A 23,186-nucleotide genomic window follows, 5' to 3' on the forward strand; every position below is an offset into this window, starting at 1 on the left:
CTCTGCAGCTTATTGTTGTAAGAGTTGACGCAAAAATGAGAATCGCACACGATAAGTGTCGGGAATTCACGTTCTGCATTTTCGAGCGCCATCTTTAAAGATCTGATTTCAGTCCTCTGAACCGAACAGTTTCTTACAGATTCAGTTTTTGTTACTTTCGGTGTAATTTTACCGCACAGCCAACGACATTTAATGATCGCACATGCTGCATCGTAGGATTTTATCTCTACGTTGAAATGCTGTACAAAGCTATCTGTATAGATTATACAGGCGTATTGTGGGAGAGGTAGAATTTCGATTGGCAGAGGATATTCTTCTTCATATTCTAAATCATTCAGTTCTTCGAATTGTGGGGCGAAATAGTATTTCACATCTTCCGCTCCTAGAGAATCTATGCACTGTATCCATTTCGGATCCAGTGACACTGTAGGCAGGTTTACTGGGCTGAATAGTGCTTCGAAGGCGGATTCCGCTGTAAGGATATTAATCCGTTTGCCGTGTGCTAGTTCTCGCTCATTTGCTAATGCGATTTGCACTGCTTTCACAGTTCTTTCTGTGTGACTGAATGTTTTTTCTGCTTGTGTGTACAAGTGAGATTTAATTGAAATTGGTACCTTTTCTCCCTCATTAGAGGTTAGGTACGTGAATCCGCATCTTCCTGGGATGACTCGGATTACAAGATCACGTGTGTTGTCACGTGTATCTAATTTTGTTTTTGCTAACATGTCTGTTTGCAGTGATCTCAACATTTCTGTGTGTTTTTGAGTCCAATTGATTTGTTTAAAATCAGGTTTAATTAGTTCGTAGAAAGGTTTAACCCTCTTTGCGTAATTTAGGATGTAAGTTCTTCCGAAATTCAGAAAACCTAGAATGGATTGTAAATTCTTCAGCGTTTTTGGAGCTTGGAGTACAGCGCACTTCTCTAAGAAGTTGTCCGCTAGGCTTTTCCCTTCACTTGATAATTCGTACCCTAAAAATAGTACTGTCAGATGGGCAATTCGGGACTTTTTAAAGTTGAATTTGTAACCCTCTGCTGCGAACCCAAGTATAATGGTGTTCACTCTTTTCAAGTGAGTATCCAAGTCATCGTCTGTGAGATAGATATCATCTACGTAAGATAATGCCTCATCATCATAGATTTGTAGTAACTCTGTTACCCTAGCTGAGAATAGTCCTGGGCTGTTCTTGAACCCCTGTGGGAGTCGACAGAATTTTTTCTGTGACCCAAATGCAGAGAAAGTGGTCAAATATCTGCTTTCTGGTGCAATGTTTTGACAAAAGAAACCATTAGATATGTCTAATGTCGTTTTATATTTTTTCCTAACTATGTTATTCATTAGGGCTGTACTATGCGAGTTTTGTACTGCAAAAGTTTTGCAACATGTATTAAGATGTCTGTAGTCCAAAACTAGACGATATGAATTGTCTGGCTTGGAGACAGGAAACAAAGGATTGTTCATTTGAGAGGTGCATGTTTCAATCACCCCCTGGTATTCAAGTTGATCTAAGATCTCCCTGACCTGTTTTTTAGCTTCTTGCTTTATGGGATACTGCCGTTGGGCAGTTGGTTCACTTTTTAATTGGATTTTGTGAGGAGGTGAATCCTCATCCCATCCTACATGATTTTTATATAATGCAGGTGCCTGGGCTACTGCCCATTTCCTTGCATATGTATATTTTTTGTGAATCGGAATGTGATTCGAGAAGGCAAGCATAATCACTTCTTCGCCACAAGGGCACTCCCTGACAAACTCTGGGGGCCAATCTTTTTCAGCTAACAGAATATCATAGCCTTTTGAGAGCTTATCCCAAAATAGACCCCTTATTTTCCTAGTCTTATCACCCTCTATACGCAATGTTATTTCGTATATTTTATGGGGCTCGATAAGTCTGGCGTCGGCAGTTTCAACTTGAATGTATTCATTCGTGTCCACTGTCTCCAGATGACTCATCAAGATCTTGCGCGCTATACTGATTTCTGCTGCACTGTCCAACATTGTCAATGCCCACTCCCCGTTTTTCAACTGTGTCCTCAGTATTCTCGGCATGGTTGATTACTCTAATACTGGCTACCTTCTTTTTCTGAAATTGAGATTTCTTATTTTGAGCAGGTTCCTTGTCTTTGGACTTGGTGTGCTCTCCTGGGTCTGACCGTCCTCTTCTTTCCGAATTCTGTGGAAGAGATCGAGAGGGACGTGTATCAATACTTTGATATCTATCAGGTTTTTTCAGATTATCCCTATTTCTAAGGTTATATCTTTTCTCAGAGGGCTCCCTCTGGGGAGACTGGTGTTCTCGAGTCGGAGTTCTTTCCCTCCGTCGAGGAGACCTTCCTCTGGACTGGAAAACTTTTTCCTTGGGAGTGGATTGTTTATTTCCATCCCAGCTCTTTTTAGGAGTGTTTACATTATTTTTAATAAATAATTTTTCAGGATTTTCGAGCAGTTGGGGCTTTACCGGTTTCCCACCCAAGCTGTCTCTACCTAATCCTTCATAGCACTTTTCTATGATTTTTGCAAGCTCACCAGGATCTTTTATATCTGTTTCCTTCAACTTCTGGTGGATCGCCACAGATGCTGCTTCTCCTTTAATGTTGGCTAATAATATAGCCGAGACCTGCTTGAAGTCTTTCAGTAATTTCATACCTAGATTTAAAGCGGGCTCTGGACCGAATTCATTTTGAATCTGTTTTAGCACTTCTGGTACTACCGCCATAGACGGAACACCGTGTGTTTTTGTGTAAATGGAAGCAAAGACTGTACCCCAAGTGTCGCAGTCCTCCACGTGTGGTGCGATTCCCATAGGAAGGCAGATGGTCAAGATTCTGTGTTTCTCAATAGGGGTAGTATCAGGAAATACTGCCTCTATTTGAGTGATTTTCTGTGCTAACCAGAAAGGAATTTGTTCCCGTTTTATGGGTGTTTTACCAAGACATGACTGTATGTTCTGTGGTGTAATTTTATTTGTGTTCCCCTGATGAGGGGTCAGCTGTGGTGTATTAACAGCTGGTTGGACTGTTGCAGTCCGCATTACATATTGGACTAATTGCCTATGTATTTTAATTAGTGTTTTGAGCTGTACTAACAGCTCTTCCTTAGACATTTTTACAATGTCAGGATGTGGTGTGTAGCTGGCTAGAACCGGCCACGTGGCTCCTGGTCTACCTAGTGGACCGAGCCTGGTAATGTGATCATTGTGTTTTAGGGCGCCATTAAACCAGAGCAGGTGCTCTTGAAATTTAAGTGGAATTTCAATCTCCTCGAAAGGAGCGTACTCTTCCGGAGGTTTCTCTATTTTGTAATAGTGAAACTCTTTTGTTATAGCGTTTACCGCTGGAAAGTTTATCCATGAATAGAATACCTCTGTCTGCCGATACTCGTGAGCCTCTATCACGAAAATTACTGTACCACCTTGAGGTGTCAGTCCATGCTCTATAAGTTTTAACGTTATAGATCTTCTTAAGTGTGCCCGGATGAATATTGCACCCGGTACCATATCGTCGGAATCCTGCTGAGTCGCATTTACTGCAGCCCCAGTGGTTCCGTTATTTTCTGGAATTGTTAAAATGCAAGGTTTGCAGAGTAGATCTCCAAGGAGACAAAGATTAGGTGCACAATATTTTGGAACACTGTATCCTTCAACGTTGAATAAACCAGAGCTTTACATAGGAATCTCTTCCTACTAAGGTCGGGCGGATTTTAACCTTTCACCCACTCCAGACGTCTATTGGAGTATTTACGGGAGAAAGGGGTGTGAAGTATGCACGACTGAGTTACTCTAAAAGTCTTGCGTTAGTTTATCGCCTTACCAAACGTTGGGCGCCATGTAGTGTAGTTCCTAGTTTCCCACTAGGCCCTGCGCATTGGAATAACATAAACAGTAGTATCGACGTGGAACTGCTTATATTCCAGGCCTCCACTGACTATGCTAAACTTAATTGGGTGTGTTACCAACTAGCTCAGAGGTCACTGGAAACTTTCTTCACTGCATAGGAAGTGATCAGCTTCCTTGGCACAGACAAGAAGGGATTCAGCTTTCCAACAACCGTGCAACATGACAACTTTGCTCCTCAGATCAAGAGTCAATCTCTAGGGTCGTGTGAAACAATAGACATGTATTTCACTCAGTCAGTCTAGTGCAGTTTACTTTCACGAGACGTAGAGAATAGAGAGACGGGCGTTTGTCAATATAGGGTTAACATTTATTGAACAGTCTTTCTTCTCGTACAAGAGAAATGTATTGCCACAATTGCAAGAATTGTTATTATAAAAAGTACGTACAGTAAGATAAGGATTGCGAAATAGAACTGTAAAAGCATTGATATGGTTTCTTAGCCATACAATGGTTTAAAAGTAATGAAACATATATACAGTCATATATACATTAGGCTAACATACTCAACTGGTGCTTCTAACTAAGCCTACCCCAGTGTGCCTGACCTAAGCCTAACACGTGGAAGGGGAGTAAGTAAGTAGCTTTAAGTTAAGTTGGTTTTGCCAAGGTTTGTTTCAAGAATTCTCGTCTAAGGGTTTAGTCAACACCATACCTCTGAATAGAATGATGGAGGATTGGTATCTCCTTCAGGGGTCACTCTCGATATCCCAGTCACCCGCGAAGGTAGACCGGAAACGCCGTAGCTGGATTTCTCTGCACGAGAAAGGCAGCGGGTCTCTTCAGCGCGTCGAGGAAGGAGGGGGGACAGCGTCCGCGGGCAGCTGGAATCTGCTGGATGTCTTCGCAGAGGGACGGCTGTTCAGCTCCTTAAGCGTACTGCACCATAGTTCGCGCTTTAGCGGCGATAATGGTATCAGCAGCTTCACCACCACAGGGACAGCAGGCTGCAGCGACAGAGTGCTAGATTTACCAACACGGGTCTTGCAGGCAGCTGGCATCAGCAACAGTAGCTCGCCTTGCTTAAGGCAACGTTGGTAATATTTATACCTGACAGGTGCCGGGTTTGATGCAAGTTTGCTGGACATAAGACGTCAATTAAAGATGTCACTAGGAAGTGATAGTTATCAGTTGCTCATTAGAGTTCCATTACTAATCAAAACATAGCAAGCGGGGATTTCCAGGTTTGCTGAGTTTTTATCTTGTTGAAGAACTCGGAGTGTTATCTAGGAATATCAGATAGTGACTACTGCTCTGTCATTGCACTAATTGGTCGCAAAGGAAGTGGCAGAGAGAACTATGCTGGAATGTGGCTCTGTTCGTGTGAGGCCAGAGATGACTTTTCAGAAAATCGCACTTGAACGGTTATGCCAATATAGGGAATAAATGGATTTATAGCCGAATAGGGGCATAAGGTTACAGTATTGATCAGGAACCTAGATAAACACGCAACATTACCTCTTCTAAATCAGATTCCACATCAGCTCAGACTCCACCCCTTTCTAATGGCCCATGTGGGACTAACTTTGCAGGATTTTTGATCAATGCTAGATCTCTAATTAAAATCGATTTTTCTGATTTTGTCTCCCAACAAAAGCCAGATTGGGTGTTAATTTCAGAAACTTGGGCTAAGGAATCAACAGGACCTGATCTAGTTGACGCTGTCCCACAGGATTATACTCTCTCATGATTTGATAGTATAGGCAAATGTGGCGGTAGGCTAGCAATTATTTATAAGGATTCATATTCTTGCCATACAGACTCATTAACCGTTACCTCAGACTCTTGTGAAGCTTTAGTCTTCATATTAAAAATGTCTTCTGCAGAATCGTTTGCGGGAATCCTGACTTACCGACCTCCAGGACGTAGGTCGTCCTTTATTATGGAATTTGCCAATCTTATAGAGCCTCACCTTGTAAAACATAATTTCACATTGTTTGGAGATCTTAACAATCATCTGGATAATGCCTCCTGCAAGATTTTGCAATCTTTTAAAGATACACTGTTAGGCTGTGATTAAACACAATTAGCGAAGACTGCCACCCATGATGCCGGACATATTCTCCAATGATCATTGTATTAGGGTAGGGGAACCCCTATCTCTCTCCTGGTCAGATCATCATGCAGTACCTTTCTCTCTTGTGCTCCCGGTAGCTAAAGAAGGTGCCATAAAGGGAAACAGAAAGGTGCTTAAAAGAAACTTCCAAAGAATTAACAAGGAATCCTGTCCTTTGGCCCTTAATGATGGACTGAATATATTGACCCTAATTTGGCTGCCAGAGTATTCTAATTGGCAGTTGATTACCTTGCCACTCTTAAAGAAACTTATATAGGTAGAAAAAAGCCTACGTCTCCCTAGTTTTCAGAGAAGCTTAAGATACTTAAGCAATCTTGTCGGCCCCAAGGACACATATGGCGAAAACATTATGATTTATCTGAGAGAATAAATCATAAAGCTAGGTCGGCAGAATATTAATTAGCCAATAAATGAAAGAAATCATATTTTTACACCTCGATGACACCTTCTCTCAAGTCTCCTAGAGATCTTTTCAATTCGATTAGCTCACTGTCTAACCCTCCTACTTATGCGCATAGTGAGAGCTCACAGGTCTTTTGTGATGGAATGGCTAAATATTTTCACTCCAGGATTGCTAACATTTACTCCTTCTTGGAGAATCTGTATTCTAAGCCTTTTAATTCTGACCAAATTATTAATCCCTCATCCCTTAGCTCTCCCCATATCATGGAAAGGGATTGCTGTCTATCTGTCTTCCTCCCTCTTTCAAATGAACAGTTTGACCAACTTCTAGATGGGATTATATCCGGTTCCCCTTTGGAACCTTGTTGCCCAAAGCTGATGAGGTTGGGTAGGGAAATCATCATTCCCTATCTCACAGCAAAGCTCAATTTGGCCATCACTTTGGGATGCAATTCACTTAATTGGAAAACAGTGGTCATCAAGCGCCTATTGAAAAAGGATAATTTTGACTCAACAGAATTCAAAAACTACGGTTCCATTTCCTTACTTCCGGTTCCTGCCAAGATTCTGGAGAAACATCTTAATGTCCAACTGAGTATGTATTTTGAACAACAGCAACTACGTGATCCTCTCAGTATGGATTTAGACGTTGCCATGTGGTCTGAAACCTCACTAATAACTGCAGCAAATAACATTCGCGCCTTGGTTGATGCTGGACAGATCGTGCTAGTGACCTTTTTAGACTTGTCTTCAGCATTTGATACCATTTTGCCAAAAAAGCTGGTTGACCGTCAGGGTGACAGATTCTGCCTTGAAGATGCTGGCTTCCTTCTTGACTGATAGGTCACAGAGAGTTAAAATGAACCAATTTCATTTGGACCCCACAGGGGTCTCTTTGAGCCCTAGCCTTTTAAATATATACATCACCCCACTGGCAAAACTGATCAAATCTTTTGGGCTGGAGGTAATATCCTATACAGATGACACGTAATTAATTGTGTCTATCACAGAGGACATAGAGGCCTCAGCCTCCAATTTTAACAACTATGAAGTCGGTGGCATCTTGGATGAAAAACAACTACCTTCAATTAAATGGGGACAAAACAGAGGTTTTGATGTTTGGTAACCATCACCCCATATGGACCAATTCATGGTGGCCAGAAACGCTTTGATGATCGTGTCCTAGTCCTGTTGACTCTGCAAAGAATCTTAGGTTCATAGTTGACATCAACTTATCCTTCGATCTCCAGGTTAATAGGACTGTGTCATCGTGCTTTTGGGTCATAAGGACCCTTAGGATGATATTCCTGTGCCTTTCTTTTACCGCACAGAAGCAAGCCACGGTGGCACTGATTTGATTGTAGGTGGATTTCTGCTGCCATCAAGGAACTACACTGGTCCAGCAGAGAAGTGAATTCTGTTCACAGCCTTATGTATTGTGCATAAGGCACTACTTAACTCAGGACCAGAGGGAATAAGAAATTTCTTTCAATGATATCACCCCACTAGACAACTACACTCCACTAATAAAAATCTTCTAGTTGTTCCTAGGTATGGGAGGTTGTGATGGGGAGGCCGAGCTTTTGCAGTAGCAGCTGCCAAACTTTGAAATATTCTTCCTCTGTATTTCTTGTTTAGAGCTACATCTTCATTTTCATAAGGGCTTGAAGAATTGGCATTTTGCCTTGTAAACTGGCCATTACGGAGATCTTTTTGTCGTGTCAAGTAGTTTAACCACTCCAGTGCCTTGGTTAAGCCAGGGCCAAGTACTCCACTCCACCAGCAAAGTTTTACCAACACCGCGCTCTGCTGGGAACGCGAAGTTGCAGCAGAACTCTGACTTCGTGGTGGAGCGGAGTATGCCCCTCAGCCCGAGTCAGCCCCCTTTAAAACAATTTAAAAAAAACTCTTACCTTCTCTTCTGCCATCTGAAGGCTATCCTCCTCCTCGCCACAGTGTTTCCTTTTTGCCGTCGTCCTCCTCGCGTCCCCCTATGTATTATGTCTTGCATGAACTGAGCATGACCCGGGGACCCTTTCCACCATGGCCTAAGCAAATAAAAAGTGTTGTGGATACCCCAGTCCCTCCCGTGACACCCACAGCAAAGAGGGCCATTGGGGCCTCAGTGAAACCTCAAGGCCCCTGCAGCCCCAACGTCTCCTCTGCCTGTGCCCTTTTTGGATGTGCAAACCTGTGAGCCCTGACAGGAAGAGTGAAGGCAGGGAGTTGAATTTTGGTTAACTACCCACACTTTCCTGGCAACAGAAGAAATCAGTTTCCTTGAGATGGGGTTCCTGGGGCACTACTGTGATCAGGGCCCAGGAGAGTGTGTCACCTGGGTCCGATATGGCTCATGGAGGATGGCTCTATGCCCTCCTTCCAAATGAAAACATTTGCCCCCTGGGAATGGGTCTCCAGGGCATTCCAAAGGTACTGGCAGGGGGGCCATAACCCTCTCCTCAAATGAAAAATGCCTCAGCACTGGCTGATGACATCTCTAGGGCCTTACAAAGGCTCAGGCCACCCTTACCCAATGAAAAAGTTTCAACACTAGGGAATAGAGTCCTCTGGGCCTTCCAAAGGCTTGAGTAGGAGGACCCCAAGCACAAATGGTCAAATGAAAAATACTTTGGGCCCAGGAGATGGGGTCCCCATGACATTAAAAAGGATTGGGAAGTGGGGCTACACGCCCCCTTCCCATAAAAAAGTATTGACCCAAGGACAACGGGTCTGAGTGGCCTTCAAAAGGATCAGGGATGGTGGCCACTAGTGTCGTAGCAACTGATTTCACATTCACTGCTCCATCTTGGGAGTGCACCATAATGTTCTACAAGGGCTTTATAAAAATGTTTTGATACTCTTGGTGTTACTAGAAGGGCAGGGGTACAATTAAGATTTGTTTTAATATTGTAGGGGATGCTGGTATCACAGTAAGTCTCCTGGGTCATTAAATCCATGTCTCAGGAGAGAGTACCTTTATTTTCAAAGTACTTTGATCTGGAGCTGTATGCTCTTCAGCTGGAGTACAGAGGTCATTTTTGATAGGTTCTATTGCTGCACTTTGTGGTCTGAAAAACGTTTTTAAAAAACTCAAAGACATGTTATTGGCTTTAAAAAAAATGCTTTATTGAAAATATGTTGTGACAATCGCTATCATTAAACATTGTAATGTGTGTATTTATAAATTACACATTTGTTTATAGTTATTTGTGACTTTTTGACAAGGCATATTGGTCTGTTTTATGTATGTTGACATGCTGAACCCTTGAAAAATCCAATATGTGTCTGCTTTTTATATTTTAGCATTCTGGCCCTTTGATCAAGCACTAGGTCTGCCTTACTAAAAATGACACCCTTTATATTGTCACATGACAAAGCTTACCATACAGAGCAGTGGGTTGCCCACCTTTTGGGGAGCGCCCATTACCCACCCCCACGTGGCATGCTGCTGAAAGCTGTGTGCATTTGGGGTTTGGGCAGAACGCCTGGCTGTAGGTTAAGTGAATACAGGTATGAATTGCCACAATATCTTAATTTGCATAACAAAAAAAACTTAAACATTCACTTAAAAAGCAAAGGTTAGCTGGGATACTTTCACTGGTGATAGTGCACTGTACAAATACACATAACGTGAATAAGTGTGGCTCAATGGTTAGAGCGGCAGACCCTGATGCAGAGGTATAGCCCGGGACCAGGGTTCAATTCCCCGCCTCGGCGGGTCTTGGGCTCAAACTTCTATGGACCTGATAATTCTCGCCTCAGTGCCTATTCTAATCATAGAGTCCCACTCTGCAACTCTGGGCAATAGCTTGCTTAATCTCCACAACGGCCCCCACAACGCTAAGGATGCCTGGCCTTCACCCTGGGGGTGCCCAGGAGTGGTTGCCTCACAGGGAAAGCCAGGACGGGTTCCACAGCGGTATTCGTACAAGCGCCTTGGGACCCTTGCGGGTGAGTAGTGCGCTATACGAGTATCAATTTACAATTTACATAACAAAATGTAACATAACGTGACATAAAAAAACATGACAACAGAAAAAAGGTTAAAGGGACATTATAATTAGGTTGAACTCTAAGTTGAAACATAATGTTTTACACTTACAAAACCACTGAAATTTACCAGATACAGTTATCTCAAGTAACTATAACTTGTGCTCCAAAGTAACTATAACTGAACGTCACAATGCACTGCTTGTACCCTCACATATTACACCACTCATTAAATGTTCAGTGAACGCCTTGATAACATACCTACTGATATCTGGAGTGACATAAGTGATAACAAGACTGTGCATGGGATGAGCATGAGTTATTAGGAGTTGTTCCAAACCCCCCAGGGCAGTCACCCCTGTGAGCAACAACCTCATGCTGCATATTGCCTTCAGATGTCTGTGGCTTGGGGTTGTCCACAGAGTCTGTCCCTACACCCATCCCTCCAAGTGTTGCCAACCCTCTGCCATGAACAGCTTTTTTTCAGGATTGTTCTGCATAGGATTGACTGCAGTGCCAAATTTAGCAGAAAGCTAGTTGTTTGTCCAGAAAGCATGCTTTTTGTGATTTGGTATGAAGCTATTCAGTAGTCTTTCAGGTATCTTACTTAAAAAAATATAGATATCCAAGGACGCGAGTCTATGCAGTGGACTTGTAGATGCTACTGAAATTTGATTTCAACCAGGAAGTGTTGGCAGCCATCTTGGGACTCGGCTCAAGAAAAGGGGGCAGGTTAGGACTACAATAACCCCCCAAATATAGTAGGAGGCCTGGGGCTTAAAAGCTTTTTTTTTTTACTGCAGACTTGCAGGTGGGTCTGCAAATCCCCAGTAACATTTTTTTTAAAAAAGACGCGTGGACTCCCCCACATATTTTTTCTAAATTCCCTGGGTGGGCAAAATCCCAGGGGCATGATAAAAACAGAGGAGGAGGCACACAGGGCCCCCACCCCCTCCTCAGGCTATTCAAAGCCCTGGGGATCGCCACCTCCCTGAGGCAGTGATATAATTATATGCAGGGGAGACTTGCGGCTCCCCCTCTGACCCAGGAACCGCCACTTCCCCAGGGCATAAATGTTGTAATAAAATAATGCATGGAGGCCCTATGCCCACCCCCGTAGCCCTGGGGACCACCACCTCCCATGGGCAGTAACTTAATTATATTTGTTAGACCTGGCACCATTGACGTGGGTCTTCCTTCCATTTTTTTTGTTGCCTCATGTGTTTTTGCTGGTGTTAGATGCTTTGTGCACTGTGCCACTGCTGTCCAGTGCCACAGTGTGAGTGCACCCTACTATAAATTGATGTATTGATTAGTGGTTCCATGATTGGATATTTGATTTACTTATCAGACCCTAGTGCAGTGCACTGAGTGTGCCCAGGGCTTGTAAATCCAAATGCTTCTAGTGGGCTTGCTGCACTGGTTGTGCCGCCCACAGAAGCGGCCTGGTAATGTGCCATTGCAGAGCCTGTGTGCAGTCTGGTATTGTCATGCTGACTGGGCAAGTGCACCCACTTGCAAATCCCTAAACCTTCCCTTGTCTTCATTTTAGTCACCCCTACGGTAGGCCCAAGGGCAGGGTGCATTGTAAGTATAATGTAGGACCAGCCCTGATGTGTGTGGCATGTCGTAATATTGAATTACAGCCATTTCATTTTTCACTATTTCAAGTATACCTGTTCTCCATAGGCCAGAATGGGCTACTAAAATATTACATGCTTATAATCCTAACAGACTCAGAGAACATGGTAGAAATTCGAGTTTAGTATGCCTGGACTCAGAATAATAAAATACATCTTTTAGTGATGTGTCTGCCCTGCACACTGAAAGAAGAGAAGAAAGACTGTCAACAAAGTACTCCAGGACTGTACTTGCCTTCCACAATGCTGGCACCACCTCCTGTGGGGCGTCTGATGTGCCTGCCCTGCACTGTGAAAGGAAAGGAGAAGTCTGGTAAACAGAGTGCTTCAGAACTGGATTGAACTGGGCCCAGGCCCCTCTCCCCTCAGAGAACAAAGGATTTTGGGATATAAGTATTGGGACCCTGATCCCAAGAAATTGGAGGGGGCATCGCTGTAATTTATAAAGAAGAACTTATACTTTCTCCTATCCATTCCCTGAACATATCCACTTTTGAATACCTTGGTGCTGAACTTACAATTCAGGGTTCCCCCCCTATCTGCTTGCATATTATCTATAATCCCCCTGGAAACCCTTTTACCTTTCATGAGGAGTTGTCTGATCTCCTTATTCAATCATCCCTCTCCAAATCCAGATACCTCTTCCTAGGGGATTTTAATATCCACTGGAACAAAAATGACGAATCCGCAGTTAACCTCATCAAGGATTTTCTTGAGATCAGTGACCTGACGCATCTCTGCAATTCTCCAACTCACTCCAAAGGGGCCACCCTTGATGCTATTATCACTAACAAGGAACTGGCTTCTCTTTCCCACATCATCCCCATTGCCCGGTCAGATCACCACCTCATCCTCTTCACCATTAACAACTCCATTCCACCCCCTCCCTCTTGCTCCAGCAAACAAAATAAACTAACCCGAAATGTTCACCTGATTCCCCCAGGTGAGCTGGAATCTACATTAAAAGCTCGACTACAGCTCTCCACTCTCTCCCAAAGTGCCACAGGTCTTACTGAACATTACAATAACTCTATCCTTGTAGTCCTTGACCAAATTGCCCCTGCTAAATTAAAACTCCAAAAAACTATTCCGTCTATGACCTGGTTCAATTCTGACCTTAACAAAGAGAGACGAGCTCTCAGGTAGACTGAACGCATTTGGAGGAATCAACCTTCCACCTCTAATCTTGTCCTCCTTAGAGATTCTAGGGCCAACTACAAAAAACACATATTTAACGAAAAAGCGTCCTTCCTCCGCTCCCAACTTGATCAGGCTAGAAACCTTCCTAGAGAACTTTTCAACATTGTTAAAAACCAAATTACCTCAGCCCCCCCAAAGCTACTAGCTACTTTTGAGAGATGTGAAGAAATTGCTAGCTTCTTCTCTGATAAAGTCACTAAGACTGATCAATCCTTCGCCCCAACCCCTCCACCATTTAGCCAATACCCCCTCACTAACATTCCCCCTGTGCCTCCCTCCACTTTCCTCCCCCCCCAGGATTCCTCTCAACCCCTGTCTCTATTATCCATTTTGAACTTTACCCTATTGTCCCCCAGCTAAAAAAACAACGCATCTTGGAGTGATTTTTGTCCTGTTTCAGAAAAGGATGTTCTGAACCTCATCACCAAGCTTAAACCTTCCTCGCATACCAGAGATCCTCTTCATGCACATTTGGTACAAGAACTTAAAAACATCATTGCCCCACCATGGACCAATAGTATCAACTCTTCCTTTACCAGCTTCCCTCCAACTAGGCCAAATTACTCCCATCATCAAAAATATCAAAAATACAGCAGTAGATCCCAACAACTTAAACAACCTGCGCTCTATCTCCAATCTTCCCTTCCTATCCAAAGCCCTCTAAAAATGCGTCTTGAAACAGTTGGACAAACACATCGACACATTCAACCTCTTAGACATTTTGCTATCAGGTTTTAGAGAAGGATGAGCACGGAAACAGCTATGCTCAACATTATTGATGACTTACATCGGTCCATGGACCAATGCGAATCCTCCCTCCTCATTCTTCTTGACCTTTCGGCTGCCTTTGATACTGTTAACCATGTCACTTTACTTAACATTCTTTAAGACCGTTTCGGCTTTAACGGTGCTGTTCTCCAGTGGTCCGCCTCCTATTTCCAAAATAGAACCCAAACAAATTAAAGTCAGTGGCTGCCTTTCCAAACCTCAACCTGTCTCCTTGGGCAGTCCACCAGGCTCTATCCATTCTCCAACTCTTTTCAACCTCTTCATGGAACGCCTCACCCTTATTTTTAAACAAGCAAAAATAAGTTATCACCTCTACGCCGATGACGCCCAACTAAGATCCACCGACTAGATTGCCTGCATCACTCACAAAGCCCTTCACCAAAATTCCCCTACTTACCTATCCGATAAACTCCAAAACGCCAGGTGTGCTAGAACATTGAGGAGCTCTAACGCCCTTGTTCTAATCCCGCCTCAGCTAAAAAGAAAGCAACTCAATCCCGCTCATTCTCTGGTAATGCCCCGTCCATCTGGAATACTCTTCCCAAAGACCTACGCTGCAACCCATCCTACCCCTGCTTCAAAAAAAAACTCAAGGTTCTCCTTCTCAACAAATATTGGGGTCATTAATTATAGTTACTGTCACTGGTCTTGAATTCCCACTCTATTTATTACTTATACAGGCTCCCCCCTACCTATAATCTTACCTCACCCCTCACTTCCACAATTATATACCCTTATCTCTCGCCCTTCTCCAACTATTGACCTAATATACTATTCCTCTCTGTCCTCCCGATCTAATATCCTCAATTTTCTACTTGATTTTGTACTTCCTATCTGTAAATCACTGATATTGTTCAACTGCCTTACCTTATTTTAGCAACTGTACTTAGTTGGACCTGTCTTTTGTTTCACCTATCCTGTAAAGCGCTCTGATACTCTTGGGTCCAGCCAGTGCTATATAAAACCTTTAAAGTAAATAAATAAATAAACTTCTGGACTTACAAGACAAAACCACTGCTGAGGAGAAGGAACCTGAAGAAACTGAGGAGAGACTATTCCCAAGCTGAAGTGCTGCTTGGAGGATTGGCCTGCAGTGGTTGCCTGACTGCCAAAGGGAGGAGAAAGAACTTTGTGGACTTTTCTCTCAACTTGTGCAAAGATCTCCAAGGGTTAGGAAGAGAGCTTGACCCCTGACTGAATTCCCAGGACGAGTGGACTTCACCAGCCTTTGTGAATTGCTGCTGGAAACAAGTGGCTACAGAGGCAGGGAGCTGTGACCGACTCCCGCGACCGGCCCGGTGTCCTGTAGGCACCGCATCAAGCATCGTCCGCCTCGAACAACGCAAGCTCTGTGCTCATCGACTCCGTCCTGATGCCGTCACCGAGCCATAGCCTGCACCTCGACTGGTAGACACCGCGACGTGCAACACCTAGCTTCCCCGAATCGAACTGGTCTGACCAAAGCGGTCACTGCTGCTGACTCCGAGTCCTGTGACCGCACCGGAGTTGGGCACCGCCTCGCACGCTTTGCGACGCACCGCCCGACTTGCACCGCTGTACGGACTGATCGATGCCAGCTCCCGAACTCCGGCTCGTTTGCCGCACCGCAAGCTGCAAGCATTGCATCGAAGCACCGTCTCACCCTGCAACGCAAGCCTTGGATCCACCAACTCTGTCAACAGGCCACTGCCTGCAACGCATCGAGGGACAACGCGTCCTGAAACACTTCCTTTCTGTTCCGGGACAATCACCAGAACCAGCTCGCGCATCCATGCCGGCCGCCCCAAGTAAAATGTACTGTGACTGAGTCCGTCGACACTTAAGTGGGCCCGTACTGAGGCGGTCCACTGGATTTGCTAGACTCTGTTATTTTCAACAACGCTGTAGCCCGTCCAGGCTACCGACTTGCACAGAACCTTGATTTAAGCTTTTTTTCAACAAGAACATTTGAAAGCTAATAGTACTGTGGATTCTTTTTGTTGTTTATTGGTCTTGTGGTAACTCTATATAAAATATACTTATTTTTGATATAAAACCTTGTGTGGTGTCCATTTGTAGTGCTGTCTCTTGGTTACTGTATGTGGTCGCAAATGCTTAACTTGCACCGCCTCTGAAATAAGTCTTGACTGCTGGTGCCACGCTACCTAGAGGGTGAGCAGGGGTTATTTTAGGAGTGTAATCCCCCTTACTCTGACTAGAGGAGAGGATCCCTATTTGTCACAAGTACCTACCTGTGCCAACTAGAGACCCCCAATTCTGACAATATGCAAGGGAGCCTTGTGGCTCCCCTGATACACTAGGGACCACCACCTCACTGGCGCACATACATTCATTAATTTTAAAGAACTTAGCAGGGGATGCAATACTGGGTCTGCCACCTCCCCAGGGCGAAAATAAATAATAATGCGTGAGGCGAATCTGGCTCCCCATGCAGCCCCGGCGACTGCCACCCCCCTGATCCACAAATACAATAAAGAAGGGGGTCCTTTGTGGACCCCCAACACCGTGGGACCACCACCTCCATGGGGTTTACTTAACAAAGGAAGGGGTCATGTGGCCCCTTTCCAGGAGCCCTACATGGCACTTTGGTTCCCTGGGCTGGCTCTAGCACTGTACCAGGATGCTCACCCCGGGACAATGCAGTTTGCTATGGCTTGGCAGGAGCACCGCTCCCGCCAATCCGTAGCAAATAAGTCATTTGTTTCAGCAAGCAGAAGTACAAAATGCGCTTGCTTGTTGAAAGCAGAGCATGTCTGTTTCCCTGCCCACTGTGAAGCGAAAAGGGAAATAGACATTGCTTTGGGATCCAGGGAGCTGAATTTTAGCAGCTCCCTGGGTGTCAGAGCCATGGGGGCTCCTGAAGGAGGCAGGGAGCTGGCAAGGACCGTGGGGGCCTTCAGACTCCCCCTGCGGTCCCCAATGAAGTGGTCAGGCCCAGAGGGGATGGGATCCCCAGGTTCAAATTTGGCCTGGGGATGGGGTCACGAGGTCCCCCTTCACTTTAAAAATAAAATATTTTGAGGCCTGGCCATGGGGATGGGGTTCCCGGGCCGAAATCAGCCCAGGAGGGCAACCACTAGAACTCCTTGGCCCTGAATGCACCACCTCCCTGGGGCTATATAAAAGCAAAAATGGGGGTACATTTACAGTAATGTGGGGGCCTCGCAGGCTCTCCGTGATCCAGGAACCACCACCTCTCTGGGGCAAATAGATTAAAACAGGGGGAAGGGGGTTGCCCTCCTGGGGACCACCACCTCCCTGGGGACGGTCGGTGATCTATAAAGGAGGGGGGCACATGGCCCTTCTCCTGGAGCCATATGTGACTATGGGACTGGCTCCTGCTTTGTCCTGGGTTGCCTAGCTGTTTGGAGTGACTTGGATGGAGCTTTGACAGTTCCCGCCAAGTTAAAGCAAAACTCTGCTTCCAGCAAGCTTGCTGGAAGTGGAGCTTTCATCTGTTTCCCTGCCTGCTGTCAAGACAGCAGAGAAACAGATGAATTGGTTGCTTTCACGCACAGGGGGCTGCATGTTTAGCAGCTCCCTGTGTGTGAAAGCAAAGGTGGCTACCACTGGAGGCAGGGAGCCGGGAAGGATCCTGGGACATTGAGGCTCCCCATTCTGAGTGACCTACGGGCACCCAGGAGAGATGGTTGGGCCCCAGGGGATGGGTTCCCATAGCCAAAATGTGCCCAAGGAGGGTGACTGCACAGCCCTCCACCCTCATTGTAATAATCCTGTGCTCTGGGGTCCCTGGGGCGAAATTCGGCCTAGGAAATGTGGCTGCACGGCCTCCCCACCATTGTAAAATATTTAGATTAGCCCACCTACCCATTGTAAAATGTTTATATAAAAGCAGCGAGGGGTCTGTGAGTGGCTGTACTGGTAGGCTAGTGGGTGTGTGAGTCTCTGAGTGGGTGTGTGAATGTCTGTGTTGGTCTGTGAGTGATTATTTAGTCTCAGAGTGGGTCTGTGAGTTGGTCTGTAAGTGTCTGAGTGTGTATAGGAGTGGGTGCATGAGTCTCTGACTGGAGCTATGAGTGAGTGCATTAGTCTCTGTGTGGGTCTGTGAATGGTAACTAGGACTGGGAACAAAACTCTGCTCTATTCATAGAGTTTATGTAATTTGGCAACTGAATGCAGAGTTTTCGAGAAACTCAGCACTCCACAATGCAGCAGACTTTAGCGCTACCATAGGTGAGCGCAATTGAGTGCAAGCGACTGTGGCTTCAAAGTGCATTGCACCAGGAGGCCACGGCCCTTTGGCGTGTGGTTGAGGAAAAGGAGGGCCTCCAACGACATCTCAGCAACCTGACTGTTACTTGTTGCAACATTATGTGTTCTTGGCCCCCAACAACCCTCAGCAGTCAATGGGACATCATTCTCCAGCCAGTTGTGCGTCAGGAGGCCCCTGTGCAGTGTGGATGAGAAAGGGGCAGGCCTCCAATGACGTCTCAAAAATCCCTCCGTTGGGAACTTACTTGTCACAATAATAGAGGTTCTTGGCCTCCAATCACCCCCAGCAGTCAAGGGAACTTCTTCCCCAACCAGTAATGTCCCAGGAGGACCCTGTGCAGAGTGGATGAGAAAGGAATGTAGATCTTCAGCCAATGTCTCAGCAATCTGACTGTGGGGGACTTCATTTACATATCAATTGGGGTTCTTGGCCCCCAACGACCCTCAACAGCCTAGGAGACTTCATCCACAAACCAGTAGTACACCAGGAGGCCCCTGTGGAGAGTGGTGGAGAAAGGGGCGGGCCTCTGACGAGGTCTCAGTAATTCTCAGCAAGCTTGTTTCTAAACTTTGTTTTACCTCTTTCTGCACATTGCTGACTTTTTGCCTCTGGCTGCTCTTTCTTTTCTGACCTTTATTCTCCCTCTTTCAGATCATTGGCGACCTTTTTCTGCCTCTTTCTGCTTGTTTCTCACCTTCAATTTGCCTCTTGCTGCTGGTTTCTCATCTCTATTTTGCCTCTTGGTGTTAATTTCTGACCTGTATTTTGCCTTTCTGCTCTTTTCTGAACACTATGTTGCCTCTTTCTGCTCCTTTCTGACCTCTATTCTGCTTTTAGCTGCTCATTTATGAACTCTATTTTGCCTCTTTATGCTAATTTCTGACCTTTATTCTGCCTTTTTCTGCTAATTTCTGACCTTTACTCTGCTTGTTTCTGACCTTTCTTCTGCCTCTTTCTGCTAATTTCTTACCTTTATCTTGTCTCTTTTTGACCTTTATTCTACCTCTTTCTGCTTGTTTCTGACCTTTATTTTGCTTCTTTCTGCTATTTCAAGGACCACGGCGGCCTTGATGCTTCCCTGTGGTCCCAGAAATAGCAGAAAGAGGACCTGTGGTAGCTGGCATTGCTTCTGCATGGAGGGAACTGCTGGAAAATGGAGGGGACAGCGCGGGGACACACTGCTCCCAGTGTAACCATGCGCTTTATAAAATTTGTTATTATTATTATTAATATTAAAGACAGCTCCCTGGATGCAGAAGCAGTCTGTTTCATATCTTTCCATGCCTGCATGCCTGTGAGAAGGAAAAGAGATGAAACCCTGCTTCGAGTGGGCGGGAGCACTTTGACTGCTCCCACCCGCTGGTCGAGGAGTGTTTGCTTATGCTTAACGGGACCTGTCAAAGCTCCCACCAAGCATAAGAAAACAGCTATGACCTGAGTGTAGGCAGCGCAGGGCATAGCAGGAACAAGGCTTGGGCGTGGTGGTCCCCAGGGCCATGTATGGCTTTAGGAGGTAGGCCACGCAGCCCCCCTCCTTTACTTTTCAGGGCTGGCCCAGGGGAGGTGGCCATATTTCCTTCCAACATTTATCAGTTGCTTTACCATCATGATGAATGTCTCTAGTCCATGAAAGTCGTTCCTGATCTACAATACACCACAGTTGTCCACTTCAGAAAAAGCCATATGTAGACATAAGCTTTTTGGATAACATTTGTACATTCTTCAATTTGTAACAATCAGTACATCAAAGAAAGGAAGGTTACCAGACCATTGCAAGAATATTAAGCAGATTATCTGGATTTGCTTTGTTCTATTTTTACCCTTTTCTTACCAATTGCAGAAAGAAAGTAAAATTTGGGGGAATGGAATCCACCTCCTTTTCTGTGTTATGAGGCACAAGACTCATCCCTCTCTTGTTTGTTTTCTTCATCTACGTATCCCATGAAACATCTTCTCAATAATGTGAAGTGAGATACCAACGGTATGGCAATGACACAAACATTTATATTGATTGGAGAAAATCCCGGAGTCCCAGAACAAAATTGCTGCTTGCCTTGGTCAGGGGTTGCTTCCTATGAAGCAAAGTCTTCTGTGTTTGAACACAGTGAATATATAGAGTAGTAATAAAAAAAATCAGAGACCAGCTAGGTTGGCTCCTGACCCTTGGAACCAGCCCATTAACCTCACCAAAATGTAATAGTCTGGGGATCATCTTTAACATTGACCTCTTGATCATTTTCCAAGACAATGCCATAGGTAAAAAGGTCAACTTGCAGTTGTTCATCCTGCTGAAACTCTTGAGTGGAGAACTAGGTTCAATGTTTGCCTGAGCTACTGCAAAGTAATCTGAACTGGGATTCCAGAATACCCCACCAACAGGCTCTAAAGACTGCAAAGATAGGCACCGAGAATTTGTCAGAACTTTTGCAAATAATGCAAACAGACTACTATACTGTTAGAGACACGTAAAATGTTAGCTGCCTGCTATGTTGTCATATGTGAAAGAAATGATAACTTTGACCAAGCAAAATTCTCATGAGCGTATTCTGTCAATAATGGAAAGCCAAAACCACTTTTCAGGTACACACATGGGAACAACTTTGCAGAAGCCTCTGCTATAAGTAAGAACATACCAGATCCCTTGAGCGTATGCGAAACAGGTGCAGGAATAGCTCATTGCAAAAATTAAATTGTATGGACCAGTTAACTTAGCTATATGTTTTACTCAGCTTATAAAATCTGCAGCAATGTTGTCAGGAACTAGCTAGCGTAGTATATAAATGGCATATATAGATGGCATTATATATTTTTTCATCTCTGAGGGCGAGATGGATGGGGAAATCAAGGGCAACATTATTGGAAAGAAGGTGGGAAAACAACATTGTTAAAATATGGGAATTTAAATGCCTTGACACACCGCATGTGCTTAACAAATCTACCCAGTATGGTCCTGCATACATTAATACCGAGATACCAATACGTGTACAGACTGATTATAAAAAAAGTTATATTGAAAATATGATATGGTAACTATGTACCCTATATATAATAAATGCCCGTGGCACTAGAACCCGGGAATCTGTTATGTGGGGCATCCGAATAGGTTGCTGATATAAATTCACCAAAAATATAAAACATGGATGGCCCAATGTATGGCTCCAAAATATATTTCTTGCTTTAAGGGCCATTGAGTGAATAATGGTCACAATTACATTTTAAAACCTTAGCTGACATTATCAACAAAAAACATGCTAGAATATTATTCTTAGAGATACGGGTCTGGGTGAAGAGAACAGTTTTTTCTCCACAGTGAATACCTCTTTTAACACTGGAATGAGAAGAGACATGCTTCGTGTGCCCATCACGTTTTCTGTTAAGAAAATCTCAAAAGTTAGTTAGGTCATATTAACAATAGCTGTTCCTGTACAACACTAACATACATAAATCTGTAATTTGTAACGAGTCCGAAAAGCCCGTCAGCACTAAATGAAATGATGTCCAATGGAAAAAGGCAGAAACAACTGTTTGTTATAATGTATTGTGTCACATTCTTTGTTATATGACCATAAAAATGGGTTGTAAGAGCCCCTGGATTTTTTTCTTTTAATGCTCGGTCTGTTTTAGGTTTGAAAAAAATGGGCCTGGACGGATCAAATGCACTGATTTACTATGTATCATGCCCCCTTGTTGTCTCCGTCAGTGTGCATTGAACTAAAAAACATTGACAAAGTCAATAAGTCTGTCTTCTAAAAGGTGACTGACTCACAGCATGCAAATGATACTTGAGTATGCAATATCTCAAAATTTGTACTTAGTTATAGCCCCTGCCATCCTGTTACAAGGGTAGAGACTTGCACCCATTGTTATGATTGCAATGTGCTGCATTTTTTTTTAATGCTCTGTGTGCTATATTTGTGGATAGCGGTACAAAAGGGGGTGGTGATGGGCAGAGCATCTGAATCAATCAAACACTCACACCCAGTCAAAAAATCTGGGTTTAATCCATCACCGTTCTTTAGCCCACTCTGCCACCCCAGTTCAGACATGGCTATATGCAAATCAGTCTGACCCTGTGCCTCATGGGAACAGTCCAGCCCGAACTGCCAAGCCATGTCTTCCCTGGACCGGAAACAAGCTTCCGAGGACCGGTTTCTGGCATTCCAGCCGTCTTCAGCCCGGCTAGCTTGAATCCAGTGGCAAAACCCCCTTTTGTACCATATATGTGGATAGATCACTACAAATTGTAATGCTTATGGCCGGAAGTGGTGTGCGACTATATGAAACAAATTGTAAACTTACACAAACGTGTAAATTCACCTTTGTGAATCAGGCCCTAAACAACGAAAAGACGAAAATGATACAATCTGAGATGGTTTAAATTATTCTTTAATTTTGCTGGATTCCAGTATTACTCTGCGAAGAAAAAATACGTTACAACCATAACCAATTAGCTATGCTTTTTCATTTTCTAGAATGCACTACCATGCATTTTTCTGACCCAAATTGCTTGAGAAATTGTACAAAAATAAAATCATAGAACAGTTTCGCGTTTCATATTAACTCTGTACTTTAAAAGGAATGAGATTCTCGTACTCAAACCTTTTTTTTTTTATGGATTCCCCATAAGATCATCTAATTCACTAATTAATACCTGAATTGTTTAAATATGATTTAAGGTATTTAGATTAGATAGTGTTTTGGTTGGGCATTCGTTGATCGAGCTGAATGTTTGCTTAACACTATTCAGATTTGCCTAATGATATGTGCATGAGACAGCGCTAAGCGAAACATTAGCTGTTTACTTACAGCAGTGCTGACAATTAATGCATGTTAATATTTGATTACAGTGATTGCACTAGGGGCAGAATGTATGTTTTCTTACAGAACAGATGTACCAGTTAGCTTTTGGTGAACGTGCATATCGATTAGATGTTGATGATACCAGGGTATTACCAGCTGTTGC

Source organism: Lissotriton vulgaris, chromosome 2_1 (assembly GCF_964263255.1).
Source record: "Lissotriton vulgaris chromosome 2_1, aLisVul1.2, whole genome shotgun sequence".
NCBI lineage: Eukaryota > Metazoa > Chordata > Amphibia > Caudata > Salamandridae > Lissotriton > Lissotriton vulgaris.